The sequence below is a fragment of the Trachypithecus francoisi genome, unplaced genomic scaffold (genome assembly GCF_009764315.1).
Source record: "Trachypithecus francoisi isolate TF-2019V2 unplaced genomic scaffold, Tfra_2.0 Lachesis_group12, whole genome shotgun sequence".
Classification (NCBI taxonomy): domain Eukaryota; kingdom Metazoa; phylum Chordata; class Mammalia; order Primates; family Cercopithecidae; genus Trachypithecus; species Trachypithecus francoisi.
Window position 1 is genome coordinate 8,637,798 of NW_022681457.1, and position 10,765 is coordinate 8,648,562.

The following is a 10,765-nucleotide window of genomic DNA, read 5'->3' on the forward strand; positions in this document are numbered from 1 at the left end:
GTCTAGGACAGCCAGTATTGATTGAATATAAGGGATGAGAGCATTCTTGCATCATGTGAGATCCTACAGGAAAAGCATTCCATTTTCCTTTATTGGTTATTTCAGCTGTGGTCATTTCAGGGATGGTCTTTATATTTTTGAGGTAAAACTCTACCTATATTGTTTAGGATTTTTATGAAGAATGAATATTGAATTTTGTGAAATGCTTTTTATCTGTCATTCTGCAAGTGTGTATCCCATTGATTTGAGTATGTTGAACCATCCTTGCATCCCATGAATAAGTAGCACTTGAATGTTTACAATCCCTTTTTATATCCTCTTGAATACAGTTTGCTAGTATAAGGGTCTTCAAGAAGTTCATGGAAAAATACATATGAAAAATTTGTGCATAAATTTCACACTTTTTGCACCAAAATGAACTGATATAAACTTGTTATAACGTGTCTGAACAGGCTCTAGTTTGAGGCACTCAGAAGGATAAGATGTGAGTTTGAAAAGAACCTCTATCAGAGCAATACAAATTCTGTTAAAATTAAGAAGAAACATCAAATTTACAATGAGACCAGACACAGTGGCTCAGGCCTATAATCCCAGCAGTTTTAGAAGCCGAGGCAGGTGGTTCAAGACCAGCCTGGGCAACATAGGGGGACCTCCTCTCTGCTAAAAGTAAAAAAAAGTCAGCCAGGTGTGGTGGTGCACCCCTGTCGTCCCAGCTACTCTGGGCGCTGAAGTGGGAGGATCACTTGAATGAGGGGTTTTGAGGCTGAAGTGAGCCCTGATCTCCCTACTGCACTCCAGCCTGGGTGACAGAGCTAGACCGTGTCTCAAACAAGCAAATAAGTGAGAGGCAGAATTCCTCCTTTGAGAATAAAGGAAAAGATTTTCCTTCCTTTTGTGTGTTTTTCTCAGGACATTTATTTAGAAAATTTGTAAATGTACTTCCTCTGTCTTCAGAAGTGGTATTTTTTAGAAACAATAAAACTTGTTTTCATCTTAGTGGTGATCCAGGGGTATCTTTCTAAAGGACTTGGGAGTTCTGTCTTTGAAATGCAAACAACAAAAAAGATAGTACCTCTATCTCAGTAGTAAATTAAGTAATTCAAAATCAGGCTGGGTGCGGTGCCTCCCTCACTCTGGGAGGGTGAGGCAGGTGGATCACCTAAAGTCAGGAGTTCGAGATGAGGGTGACCAACATGGTAAAACCCCATCTCTAAGAGATACAATGGAGGTTGCAGTGAGCGGAGATTGCGCCACTGCACTCCAGCCTGGGCAACTAGAGTGAAACTCCGTCTCAAAAAAGAAAAAAGAAATCAAGTAATTCCAATTTAAGTTTTTTTTTTTTTTTGAGATGGAGTCTCCTTCTGTATCCCAGGCTGGAGTGTGCTGGCCTAATGGCAGCTCACTACAACCTCCACCTCCCGGGTTTAAGTGAATCTCCTGCCTCAGCCTCCTGAGTAGCTGGTACTACTCCGGGCGCCACCACGCCCAACTAATTTTTGTATTTCTAGAAGAGACGGGATTTGCCATGTTAGTCAGCTTGGTCTCCAACTCCAGACCTCAAAAAAGTGATCCGCCCACCTCGGCCTCCCAAAGTGCTGGGATTACAGGCATGAGCCACTGCCTCCAGCCTCTTCTTTTTTTTTTTTTTTTTTTTTTTTGAGATGAAGTTTCTCTGGGCGCCCAGGCTGAAGTGAAATGGCGCTATCTCACCTCACTGCAACTTTTGCTTCCCGGGTTCAAGCAATTACCCTACCTCAGCCTAAACCTACCAAAATCAAAATGGCTAGGAGAGTGACCTCTGGTCGTCCTCACTGCTACATTCCCACCAGCTCCATTACAGTTTACAAATGCCACGGCAACGTCAGGAACCTACCCTACAAGGTCTAAAAAGGGGAAGCATGAATAATCCACCACTTGTTTAGCAGACTTGAAGAAATAACCATAAAAATGCGCAGCTAGCAGCCCTCGGGGCCTTTCTGTCTATGGAGTAGCCATTCTTTAATTTTTGTACTTTCTTAATAAACTTGCTTTCACTTTGCACTATGTGCTCGCCCTGAATTCTTTCTTGTGCGAGATCAAAGAACCCTCCCTTGTGATCTGGATCCGGACCCTTTCCTGTAACATATTTCTCTGTCCTGTAACATTAACATTATGTTGTCAACAAAGTTTATCTTAGAAGTATTTGATTATATAGCAGGAAAGGCTAAAAAAAAGTATTTGAGAATAACTCATTTATAGTGTGGCATAAAATTACTCATGTAAGGGACAACTGGTTTATTTATATCCACTGTTTTAAAGTTAGTGCTTTTCTTAATCCGCCCCCCTCCGCTTTTTTTTTCAATTGAGACCAGGAAGGGAGCCATATGGGAGGGGGTCTTATTTTGCCGCCCATGCTGGCCTGGACCCCGGGTTCAGCGATCCTAACACCGCTGTTTCCTGAGTGACTGGGGCCCCAGGCTCCCGCCCCCACACCCGCATCCCTGTTGTGTTTAAGCAGCAGATGGTGACCTCACTCATCCCTGGCCTGCGCACTCCATCCCGCATCCCAGGCAGTGGCCCTAGGGAAGTCTGGAGCTGAGCACAAGGTGGACTCTCCCTCCCGAGTGAATGAGGAATAGAAAGGGAGAGGATTTCTACTCAGTTCTGTGGGCCGTCAGCATAAAATTGCTCTTTCCACCGAAGCAGAGCTTTGCATTTTACATTCTAGTTTGCATCCCCGTTTCATACAATTCAAAGGCTTTTGAATTATGCTTCAGCATCCAAGGCGGGTCTCGCCTCCAAAACCTGGAAAACACAGGCTGCGGAGGGAGGCGGAGCAAATTGTAGGCCCCGCCCTGCCCCGCCCCGCCCCCGGGATCCCTGCCGGGCAGGCCACTAATCCACTTCCGTGCCACGCCCCTTGCCCTTGGCGCCCCGCCCTGCCTCGCCCGGTCCCCGCCCACCTTATCGGGGTTCCTCCCAGCCTGGCTTCCGTCCTGCACAGATTCGCACAGACACAGAAGCGGGTCGCCTCAGTGAAGGTCACACTGCAGCGCCTGAGTTTCGCTCTGTCTCTAGTTAAGTCGGCCCTTCGCAGGCCCCCGGCTCTGCTATACTTGGGAGGTGGGGTCCCCAGAGACCTGGAAATTCCCGCCCCCCCTTCCTCCATATGGAGCATATAGAGACTTACCTGTGAGAGTCCGTGGGTCGCTTCCTTTTGGGTTTTTTTGTTTGTTGAGACAGGGTCTCACTCTGTCGCCCAGGCTAGAGTGCAGTGGCCCGATCTCAGCTCACTATGACGTCTGCCGCCCGCGTTCAAGCGATTCTCCTGCCTCAGCCTCCTGAGTAGCCAGGATTACAGGCACCTGCCACTGTACCCGGATAATTTTTGTAGTTTTTGGTATAGACAGGGTTTCACCATCTTGGCCAGGCAGGTCTTGAACTCCTTGTCAGACCTCTGAGCCCAAGCTAAGCCATCATATCCCCTGTGACCTGCACGTAGACATCCAGATGGCCTGAAGCCACTGAAGAGCCACAAAAGACGTGAAAACAAGGCCGGGCGCGGTGGCTCAAGCCTGTAATCCCAGCACTTTGGGAGGCCGAGACGGGCGGATCACGGGGTCAGGAGTTCGAGACCATCCTGGCTAACATGGTGAAACCCCGTCTCTACTAAAAAATACAAAAAAAAAAAACTAGCCGGGCGAGGTGGCGGGCGCCTGTAGTCCCAGCTACTCGGGAGGCTGAGGCAGGAGAATGGCGTGAACCCGGGAGGCGGAGCTTGCAGTGAGCTGAGATCCGGCCACTGCACTCCAGCCTGGGCGACAGAGCAAGACTGTCTCAAAAAAAAAAAAAAAAAGACGTGAAAACAGCCGATTCCTGCCTTAAGTGTTGACATTACCTTGTGACATTCCTTCTCCTGAACAATGAGTCTCAGAAGCTTCCCGCTGAGCACCTTGTGACCCCCGCTCCTGCCTGCAAGAGAACAAGGCCTTTAACAGTAATTTTCCGCTGCCTACCCAAATCCTATAAGACTGCCCTACCCCATCTCCCTTTGCTGACTCCTTTTTCAGACTCAGTCAGCCTGAACCCAGGTGATTAAAAAGCTTTATTGCTCACACAAAGCCTGTTTGGTGGTCTCTTCACGCGGACGTGCGTGACACTCCTGACCTCTTGATCTGTCCGCCTAGGCCTCCCAAAGTGCTGGAATTCAGGCTAAGCCACCGCACCTGGCCTTCTTTTGGGTTTAAGGTCAGTCTGAGGCTGGTCCTGTCCCCGGTCTTTCTGCCACAGGGTCGTGTAGATGCCTTCTATCACGTAGTTCCTGCTCAAAACCGTTTCCTGACCCCTCCTCCCACGTGCACTTTTTAAAGTCCTCACCCCAGAGACGGATTCCCGCCCTTAGTGTCTCCAGCCTCTCCCTGGCTGGTCCCTGGAGTGCAGCCCCACAGACCCAGTCCCCGGGAGGCCACGTCCCTGCCTGGTCCTGGGAACCTGCAGACCTCACCCCTGCCCTAGGGCGCCTTGCCCCCCACCTCCTTCCTCCTCATGCCGTGCCCTGCTGCTCCCCAGTTCAACCCCTGGAATACATGCTCTACGGGGAGGCAGCCGTCTTACTCCATCCCCTTCCAGTGAGTATGTGGGCCAAGGGGATCAGGAGAAAGAGCGAGCGAGCGACTGAGAAAGGAGTAGAAAAACTGAGACAGTTCTGCTTGGTGCGGTGGCTCACGTCGGGAATCCTAGGACTTTGGGAGACAGGCGGTAGGGTCGTTTGAGCCCAGGAGTTTGAGACCAGCCTGGGCAACGTGGCGAAACCTCATCTGTTGGTAGCAAACCCTAAGCCTATCATAAACAGGCCTTAAAGAAACTGGCCATAAACAGGATTTCTGCAGCAATGTGACAATGCTCATGATGGCTGTCACGCATACTGCTAAAAGTTGTGGGTTTGCTGGAGCAGGGCAAGGAACACCCGGCCCCACCCGGAGCAAAAACTGCTCAAGTCACAGAGGATAGCAGGAGCGGCCTGGGCCTTGACAGCATGTTTTTGCTGCAGATAATCAGCCAGAGCCTGTTTCTCTGCTCCTCGCTGAGAATGCTTTGTTTCCCACAAGGAATGCTTTTAGCTAACGTGTAATCTATAGAAGCAATGCTTATCACCGGCTTTCTGTCAATACATGTGTGGGTCAAAGTCTATTAGAGGCTCTCAGCTCTGAACACTGTGAGACCCCTGATTTCAAACTCCACATGCTATATTTCTGTGTGTGTCTTTAATTCCTTTAGTGTCGCTGGGTTAGGGTCTCCATGACCGATCTAGTCTCAGCACTCGTCCTTACAAAAAGGTTTTTTTTTTTTTAGAAGTTACCCAGGTTGGCCGGGCGCGGTGGCTCAAGCCTGTAATCCCAGCACTTTGGGAGGCCGAGACGGGTGGATCACGAGGTCAGGAGATAGAAACCATCCTGGCTAACACGGTGAAACCCCGTCTCTACTAAAAAATACAAAAAACTAGCCTGGCGAGGTGGTGGGCGCCTGTCCCAGCTACTCGGGAGGCTGAGGCAGGAGAATGGCGTAAACCCGGGAGGCGGAGCTTGCAGTGAGCTGAGATCCGGCCACTGCGCTCCAGCCTGGGCGACAGAGCGAGACTCCGCCTCAAAAAAAAAAAAAAAAAAAGTTACCCAGATGTGGTGGCACACATCTATGGTCCCAGCTACTTGGGAGGCTGAGGTGGGAGGATTGCCTGAGCCCAGGAGTTTGAGGGTGAAGTGAGCCATGCTCCTGTCACTGCACTCGCGCCTGAACGAGGGAGCAAGACCCTGTCTCCAAAGAAAAATAAAAAAAAAGAAGAAAAAGGAAAAATGAAAAAGAAAAGAAAAACCCAATCTGAGACAGAAAAGAAGAATGAGGGCCGGGCGCGGTGGCTCAAGCCTCTAATCTCAACACTTTGAGAGGCCGAGGCAGGCGGATCACGAGGTCAAGAGTTCAAGACCAGCCTGGGCAACATGGTGAAACCTGGTCTCTACTAAGAATACAAAAATTAGCCTGGTGTGTTGGCACATGCCTATAATCTCAGCTACTCTGGAGGCTGAGGCAGGAGAATTGCATGAACCTGGGATTCAGAGGTTGCAGTGAGCCGAGATCGGGCCCCTGCACACCAGCTTGGGCGATGGAGCAAGACTCCATCTCGGGGAAAAAAAAAAAAAAAAGAAGAAGAAGAAGAAAGAAGGAGAAGGAGAAAGAAAGAAGAAGAAGAAAGAAGAAGAAGGAGGAAGAGGAGAAGAAGAAGAAAGAAGAAGAAGGAGAAGGAGAAAGAAAGAAGAAGAGAGGAGAAGAAGAAGAAAGAACCATAAACAGATGGCAAGGTACAAAACAGGTGAGGGATTTGCAGAGACAGTAAGAGTGAAAAAAGCACCCCAGAAAGTAGCAGAAGAAAAGCATCTCAGAGTCTGAGAAGGACGTATTTTGCTGTCTTTCCTCTTCAGAGAGATGGGACAGCTTGAGGTGGCAGCCAGTGAGGGAGGACCTCAGCAGAGAGGAAGATTAGGGATCTGGGGAAGTCACTGAGCAGGGATGTCACCAGTGGAGGGGGTCCAGGTTCTTGGCGTCTTGAACAAAGAATTGAACAAAACGCAAAAAGCAAGTAAGGAATGAAGGGATTTACTGAAAATGAAAGTACACTCGGCCCGCAACAGTGGCTCTCGCCTGTAATCCCAGCACTTTGGGAGGCCAGGGTGGGCGGATCACTTGCAGCCAGGAGTTCAAAACCAGCCTGGCCATCATGGTGAAATCCCATCATTACTAAAAATACAAAAATTAACCGGGGGTGTTGGCGGCTGCTTGTACTCTGAGCTACTCTGGAGGCTGAGACGGGAGAATCGCTTGAACCTGGGAGGTTGAGGTTGCAGTGAGCCGAGATCATGCCACTGCAATCCAGCCTGGACAACAGCGCAAGACTCCATCTCAAAAAAAAAGAACGTACACTCCACAGTGTGGGAGTGGGCCAAGCATAAGGGCTCAAGGGCCTCTTTTTTTTTTTTTTTTGAGGCGGAGTCTCACTCTGTCACCCAGGCTGGAGTGAGTGGCGCGATCTCGGCTCACTGCAAGCTCCACCTCCCGGGTTCACGCCATTCTCCTGCCTCAGCCTCCCGAGTCGCTGGGACTACAGGCGCCCACCACCGCGCCCGGCTAGTTTTTTGTATTTTTTTTAGTAGAGACGGGGTTTCACCGTGTTAGCCAGGATGGTCTCGATCTCCTGACCTCGTGATCCGCCCGTCTCGGCCTCCCAAAGTGCTGGGATTACAGGCTTGAGCCACCGCGCCCGGCCCTCAAGGGCCTCTTTACAGAATTTTTGGAGTTTAAATATTCTCTGGAGGATTTCATTGGTTACTTGGGGGCAAGCCCTATGTAAATAAAGAAGTTAAAGTAAAATTACAAAGTCCTTTACTCTGCATAGGCCATCTGGAGAGGATTTTTTTTGTCTTCAATGAAGTGTGAATTGGCCTTATGGTCCCTGCCGCCCGGACCTATTTTCCTGTCTCAGGGACAAGGGGGGAGATTGGGGACAATGAAAAGATTGGTCAGAAAGAGGAACAAGAGGTGAGACAAGTTTAAGAATGGGGCAGGAGAGCAGAGGGACACAAAATGAGCAGAAACCCAGAGGAAAATGCAGAGAAGAAACAGAGAGAGAAGGTGAGAAAGAGCTATGTACAGAATGAGGGAGGGAAACAGTAATGAAGATGAAGGGAGACCCTGGGTGCAGATGAGTGGTGAGTTGATTGGATGTGATGATGAAGTGATAACATGTTGCTTTCCCTCTTCATAATGTAATACATTTAAAATTTGTTTGAACTATACAGATGAGAATGAGAGGTGCCAAACTCCTGTGTCTACGTGTGGTGCATTTTATAATTATGATGTCAGATACCAGAGGACAGTGAGTTGACTCATAGTTGTGGATCACCTTCTTCCTTTTCATGGATGGGGTGGGGAGTGGGGGAGTGAATTAGGATTAGAAGTGACTGAGTCTCTGTTACTACGTGGAACCTGATGAAAGGAATATTAAAAGTGCTTTTCTAGTGGGTTTCCTGTTTTTCTAGTTCCTCTTCATTTCATTAGTTGCTTTTTATTTTTTTAATGTTAATTTTTATTTCTTTGAGACACTCTTACTGTTGCCCAGGCTGGAGTGCAGTGGCCGGATCACAGCTCACTGAAGCTGCAACCTCCTGGGCTCAAGTGATTTTCCCACCTCAGCCTCCGGAGTAGCTGGCACCACAGGCATGCCCCACCAGGCCCAGCTAATGTTTGTATCTTTTTTTTTTTTTTTTTGAGACTCTCTTTGTTGCCCAATCTCGTTTCAATGCAAACTCCATCTCCTGGGTTCAAGAGATTATCCTGCCTCAGCCACCCTATTAGCTGGGATTACAGGCATGCGCCACCACACCCAGTTAATTTTGTATTTTCACTAGAGACGGGGTTTCCCCATGTTGGTCAGGCTGGTCTCGAACTCCCAACCTCAGGCCACCCGCCAGCCTTGGCCTCCCAAAGTGCTGGGATTACAGGCATGAGACACCGCGCCTGACCTGAAGTGATATTTTTTACAAACTAAACTTTTTTTCAGCATAATGACCCAGGGATATATTTCTGAAAAACTTGGGAGCTCTCTTTGAAAGGCAAACAAAAAGGGAGATGGTATCTGTATCTCAGTAGAACATTAAATAATTCAAACATCAAATAATTTAAATTTAAAGCTATAGACCTTTAAATAATTCTGACCCTGGAGAGGAATGTAGTCCTGCAACATGAGTCCAGTGGTATGCAGGTGCAATTTTTAAGAGTTTTCTTGTCAATAATTAGGAAGACTGGCTGGGCGCCGTGGGTCACGCCTGTAATCTCAGCACTTTGGGAGGCCAAGGCGGGCGCATCACGAGGTCAGGAAATCAAGATTATCCTGGCCAACATAGTGAAAGCTCGTCTATACTAAAAATACAAAAACTAGCTGGGCGTGGAGGCACGTGCCTGTAGTACCAGCTACTTGGGAGGCTAAGGCACGAGAATCACTTGAACCAGGGAGTCTGAGGTTGCAGTGTGCCGAGATCGCGCCACTGCACTCCTGCAAGACTTTGTCTCAAAATAAATAAAATAAAATAAAATAAAATAAAATAAAAATAATTAGGAAGACAAAGCAGCCCCAGATATAAGACCTCCCTGGGCCGGGCGCGGTGGCTCAAGCCTGTAATCCCAGCACTTTGGGAGGCCGAGAGGGGTGGATCACGACGTCAGGAGATCGAGACCATCCTGGCTAACATGGTGAAACCCTGTCTCTACTAAAAAATACAAAAAACTAGCCGGGCGAGGTGGCGGGTGCCAGCTACTCGGGAGGCTGAGGCAGGAGAATGGCGTAAACCCGGGAGGCGGAGCTTGCAGTGAGCTGAGATCCGGCCACGGCACTCCAGCCTGGGTGACAGAGCGAGACTCCGTCTCAAAAAAAAAAAAAGAAAGACCTCCCCGGATCATTGTCTTTTCTTATGGAGTGATAAAGTAACCTTTCTTGAAGTGTATCAGTCCGTAACCATTCAAGATGCTGAAACCTATTCCCTGGTCTTGAATGGAAAATGTGATTCTGCTAAAGCTTCTCTGTCCTTCCCTATGTATGTGAAACCTTAACGTCTCTCCTTCGGAACGCTGATCCCAGTCATGTGGAGTTGATGTTTCCAGGTGGCTCTTTCCAAGCTTTGCATTTAAGTAAATTCTGTATTTAATCATATATTTGAAACTTTATTATTTACTGCTGACATCAATTTCTGTCGCATTGTAGGAGCCTCACTAGAGGGCACCTGTTGCCATGTTGTAAAACTCACACTTGTCAAAAAGACATGGGTTGCGGTTTCTCCCCCTCCCTCGCTCCGGATGAAGCTCATTAGCTGACACAGATGGTCACCTCCATTACCAAGTAGAGCCAGGATGAACTATGTATGACCAAGGGCGTTGTCAAGTGCTCTTCCCTGAGGACTGATGAGTGTTTGTCTTGAAAACATGAACTTAATGCATAGTATAGAACAGTGAAGTTTCTTTCTCTCTTTTCAACCTCTTAGCTGTTTACCTCTATTTCCCATCACATTCTGATCTAAGGCTTATGCATTAATAAAACGGTTTTATTTCTTTTATTTCTTTATCTATTATCTCTATACATCTATAGGTGTTTTGTCATTTGGGGGAAGTTTTTTTCGTTTTGTTTTCAATTATATTTTCTCAACAATTAGAAAGTGAAGTAAAAAGTATTTGCTGGGCCAGGCGCAGTGGCTCCCGCCTGTAATCCCAGCACTTTGGGAGGCCGAGGCAGGTGGATCACTTGAAGTCAAGAGTTTGAGACCAGGCTGGCCAACATGGTGAAACTCGTCTACAAAAATACAAAAATTAGCTGGGCATGGTGGCACGCGCCTGTAATGGCAGGTACTCCGCTAGCTGAGGCAGGGGAATCGCTGAAACCCAGGAAGCAGAGGCTGCAGTGAGCCCAGATCCCGTCACTGCCCTCTAGCCTGGGCTACAGAGAAATACTCTGCCTCAAAACAAAAGAAATAAGTAAATAAATAAAGGAATAAATCTCTTCCGTAAATGTGCTGAGACAACTAACTGGATATCCACATGGAAAAGAATAATGTTGGATCCCTATCTCACACAATCAAAATTTTATTTTAAAATGTTAAAAAAAAAAAAAAAAGGAAAAAAAGGGAAGAGAGAGAGGAGGAAGGGAGCACTGCGGGGGCGGATGTTACTTTGTCGCCCAGGCTGGCCTGGA

General features: G+C 48.0%; 1 protein-coding gene across 1 annotated transcript in view; it reads left to right on the forward strand.

Annotated features, from left to right (window-relative positions):
- Nucleotides 1-10,765, forward strand: part of LOC117093601 (zinc finger protein 761-like) — a 174,369-nt gene that overhangs the window by 93,296 nt on the left and 70,308 nt on the right. The window lies entirely within an intron of this gene.